Raw genomic sequence first — 4,888 nt, 5'->3', positions numbered from 1 at the left:
CCTGTAGCCTGTAGGTTGGTGTGTCTGTCTGTCTCTCTTGCTTTCATTCTTCCCTTAGATTTTCCACTTTGTGCAGCACTAACAAACTATTTTTTTTTTTTTTTTTTTTAATATATGTAGGACTCTGCTATAGTTTGGATCTGGAATCTTCCCCAAGGCCCATGTGTTAAGGTTGGGTGGCCATTCTGAACTTAAATCTCTAAAAGTGTGAGCCAAAATAATGTTTATTCTTTGTAAGTTGATTATCTGAGGAATTTGTTAGAGTAACATAAAGGTGACTAACACACATATGCCATCAAAATCTCTCAGATTTGGCTTTTACTCTGAGCTTCGCCATTATCTATTGAAATCTGACTGCCTCATTTACACCAAATTAGTTGGGACTGATATCCTCTAAGGTTCTTTTCTGCTCTGAAATTGTAAGTTCCTGCGTTCATTGTTTTACTAGCACCAGTAAATATCCAATCTCATCTTTTGTAGTTTCCTGAAATATTGTTTAGGTGAAATCAAACAACACAACAAAAACCTCATCAACTTAATTCTTGCAATTACTCAGGTGATTTCCTCTCCCAAAAGCCTTTTCAATGTCTTTAGCCAATCCCTCAATCATCTGTCTTAAGCTTATTTCTTGTTCTGGAAAGAACCCTACCGTTCCTCCCTCATATTCTTTCTTTAAGCTTTCCTTGGTATTTGGTATTCAAGACCACCTTGCTCCAGTGCACCCCAGAGCCAGGGTATCAACAAATAACCCAGATGTCCAGTCCCAAGCCCTGCCCCAGTCTGCATTTCAACCAGATGCAAGATGTGGAAGGCACATCAAACTGATAAGAACTGGTCTGTAACAGTTTACTACCATTTTTTTAAAAACTTTCATATCTTTAAAGGTTTTCAGGTCAGAGTTCTTTTGTTTTTCTTAATTTGATTAAAGCTTCTATTCCACATTATTCACGTATTATTCTCCCTGGAATGTTTGTGGAGTGAAGGATTCCATGCATAGTAAATACAATTATTCGAATAGTGAAGTCTCAAGTTTAGTTTTAAAGATTGATAAATACAATGATGACAAGATGGTAGAATCTCATGGGTCTTGAAAGAGCATCTTACCACATCTCCTGATTTTACAAAGAAAGGCAGACCAGAAGGGAGCTGACTTCAGACTTCTCTGAAAGGAAATGTTTCCGTTTCAGTGACTGCGTCACCAATCTTGAACACCACCAAAATCAAGTAAGCACCCCAAAGGGATATTTAGGAATTCAAAGGCATTCTGTTTGCACTCAAGCCTTTGTAAGATCATTTGCTCTCCTGTTGTAGATCATCTAAGGCATTTTCCCACCCTTCCCATGTCTGAACAGTGGTGGGGATACCAACGTGACCATAACCCAGTAGCTGGCCTCCTGGAGGACATTGTGATGGGCAGCAAGATAGGACACAGGGGAAACAACCACTGGGCTTCTAGACCCTACAAGCACTGCCCTACAGGCCGCACTAGGGAATAACAGTGCTGCAAGCTGGAATCACGAGTTCCTCATTCGTCCTTCCCAGTTCAGTTCTATTTCTTTTGAGCCCTCGGATGCAGTTTTGTTAATGCCCAACACCTAGGCGACCTTCGTACTGCACACGGGGAGGCCACAGCGGCGGCCGTCAACACCTCCCAGGTCCATCTTATCCCCGAGGGCATCTTTTACATGATTTTCCTTTTAAACAAGTGCCAGCGTCGCCAGGAGTGGCGGACGGAGCCTTCCCGGCGGCCGGCTCAGCTCGCAGGCCTCCCGGAGCGCGCGCCCGCGGGCGGCCCGCACAAAGCCGGGCGGGCGGGGCTCGGCGGCCGGGGGGAGCGGGGGCCGCAGAGCCGGAGCCGGGGCCCGCGGCCGCGGAGGGCGGACCTGCCGGCCCCCCGCTCGGCCGCGGCCCGGGCGCATTCCTGCACCGTCCCCCCGCGCCCGCTCCCTCCCGCCAGCTGATTCGTTGGCCCCGCGGCCCAGACTGCCTGGCGCCGGGCGCGTGACGTCACCCATTCACGGGGCCCGCCGCCCCCTCCGCCGGCGCCGGCAGGGCGGTCGCCGTGACGACGCGGACGCCAGCGCGCACAATGACTTCCAGCTGCGGGCCGGCCGCGCGCTCGGGCTGGCGCTGGGCTCCGGGCGCGGGGGTGGGCTTCTCCTCTCCCTCTCTCCCTCTCTCCTCTTTCCTTTTTCCTCTTTTCCCCCGGCTCCGGCGGGTTCTCCTGCCGGGAAACGCGCTCGCTCTGCTTCTCGAGGCCCCGGTCCAGGTCCTTCTGTAGGTCTCTGCCGCGGCCGCCTCTCCTCGGCTGGGCGCCGGCCGGGACCCCCTGGCGAGGCTCTGCCGACGCCTCTGGCCCTGGGCTCCTCGCTGCAGCGCAGAGCCCGGGCTGCTGCCCAGAGGCGAAAGAGGAAAATTCACCGTCCTAATGGGGAAATTGATAAGCCTCAGTTGTCCAAGGGAAGCCGTCGGAGTAGGTGTCGTCACCTCGCACAGCTAGGAAGCAACCTTACAGGACTCCAGTGTTCTCTCAAGAGCGCCGTGGCTCTTACTTAGGTTTTAAATCGGACTTCAGGACAGCTAGGAAGGAAAAGCACGCTCCAAAGTGGATAAATCTATCGAGAACAGAACAACAAATCCCAGAAGTAGTGCAGTAAAGAAGAGAAAGTATGCGGGGGTCACATTTGAACAGAAAGGGAGGAGACTGGTGGTGTGGGAGCTCAGGGGATAGTCGCTCCCCTCCTCAGTCCCTCCCCATTCACATCTTCATCCCGGTCCCAAATCTTGAAGTCCTGGATGGGTGGGGGGCGGGGAGAGGAAACAGCAGTTGGTCAGAATTGGGTGGAAGGTAATTCCTTATGCATTTGTGTGTGTGTGTGTGTGTGTGTGTGTGTGTGTGCGCACGCGCGCATGCACCAGAATTTTTGCTTCAAAACAGTTGCATTTTGGAAATTAGATCCATAACTGAGAACCAAGTGAAATCATCCAGGGAATTTCTTAAGTGTGCTCAACTGTACAGCTATGAACTCAGAAGATCCCAGAGTGAAGCCAGATTTAAAATTAGGTAGTGTAGTTAGGTAAATCGGGTCTAATATCAGTGAAATCTAAAATGGAGGCCATGCTGTCCATGATTCCAGGAAACGCAGGACAACTCATGGAATGTTAATGAAGTCCCAGAAAGGCCCTAGGAAAGACCACCCCAAAGAAATGTTAATGGAACCCAGGAAACAGCCCCCAACAGATTTGGAGATAGCCCATCCCAAAGAAGTGATAATGAAGTCCTTCCTGCCCACATTACTTGTTTGGCCCACCTGTGTCCCACCCCTTCCCCCTTACATTCCATCACCAAAACTATAAAAAGGGGAGACAACCGCACTTCCACGGATTCCACCTCTTGGGTCCCCTTCTTCCTCCGGGAGAAGTCTTTTCTGCTGTCCTTGAATAAACTTCTAATTTCTACTCTGACCTTGCCCAGGCGTGCTCTCTGGTCAACAGCGGTAATAGGACACAAACCCCCTTCCCAGGACTTGCAGAAATACTTCCAGTAAAAAGTGCTTTGGCCCTTTTCCACTTTCTGGCAATATAGCTTTCAGCACATCCCCTCTTTGTTTTACTGTGTATCATTTTATGTATTTGGTCTTGTCCTCAAAAAAGATTCTAAACCCTTGGAAGGCAGGGGCAGACTTTTTCCTATATTTTTTAAATTTCCTGACCCTGCCCAGTAGATGCACAGTGAACATTTATTGATGATGGTAAAGAATGACTATTAACCACACCAGTATTTAGTTGGTCAAGTCCTTGTTAATTGGTTCATAACCACCCTTAGCTTCTATATGTCTTCAACACGCTTCCCAAACAAATCAGTCCAAAGGACTACTAGGCAATAGTCGGTGGTCATTAATAAAAATAATGAATCCATTAGAGTCTACAAGCAAGACAAATACTTCTCCTCCTGTGTTTCCCAGGCATCACTGGTAGTAGTAGGACTTGGTTAAAGAACAAACAAAAACCAAAAAACCCCAAAACTAGTAAAAATAAAAATTCAAATTCATTTTGTTACCTATCTGAAATGAGGGCTTAGTGAAACATTAATTTTCTCAAATTGCTGCATATTTAAATGTGATTGTAATTGCTCCTTAGCATTTTAAAATTATAACATTGATCCCAATGCTTAAGAGTCCAAAGAACAGTCTATAGGGGCTGCTTTTTTTTTTTTTATTTTTTATAAAATGGTCTATAACATAATGGATGACTGATTAGATCGTGCATATTGGATTCACTTAAATGCCATGTTTCAGAATTAGGGCAGGGACCCTCAGGATGCCTGAAACAGATTAGTATGTTTAGTTTTCTCCTTCTTTGTTAAGTTCCATTAGGTTTCCACACAGGAGTTGTACTTGCCCATAGTTTCAGTAACGACAGTAAGGGTTCTCAATCCCAGCCTCACTTAAGAAATACCCTGGTGGGCCTGGGGATGTGGCTCAAGCGGTAGCGTGCTCGCCTGGCATGCATGCAGCCTGGGTTCGATCCTCAGCACCACATATAAAGAAAGATGTGTCTGCCGAAAATTAAATAATAAATATTAAAAAATTCTCTCTCTCTCTTAAAAAAAAAAAAAAAGAAAGAAAGAAAAGAAATACCCTGGTTAAAAATTGAATTATCCCCTGGAGATTTTTATCTATGTGGTCTGGGTGTGGCCTGGACACCATTTTCTTTTTAACTCTTTATTGTGAGTGGAGATCCAAAGGAAGTGACAAAGCCTCAGAGAGGCCTCAGATGTCCCTCCCTTTGCTTCCACTGTGGTTTACATTCTACCTAACTGTAGTCCAGCAACACAGAGTGGCACTGAGATGAAGGGGCCTGTGATTCTGGGTCATCTGGCCTCACA

This window comes from Callospermophilus lateralis, chromosome 6 (genome assembly GCF_048772815.1).
Source record: "Callospermophilus lateralis isolate mCalLat2 chromosome 6, mCalLat2.hap1, whole genome shotgun sequence".
NCBI lineage: Eukaryota > Metazoa > Chordata > Mammalia > Rodentia > Sciuridae > Callospermophilus > Callospermophilus lateralis.
Note: the sequence above shows the minus strand (reverse complement) of the source record.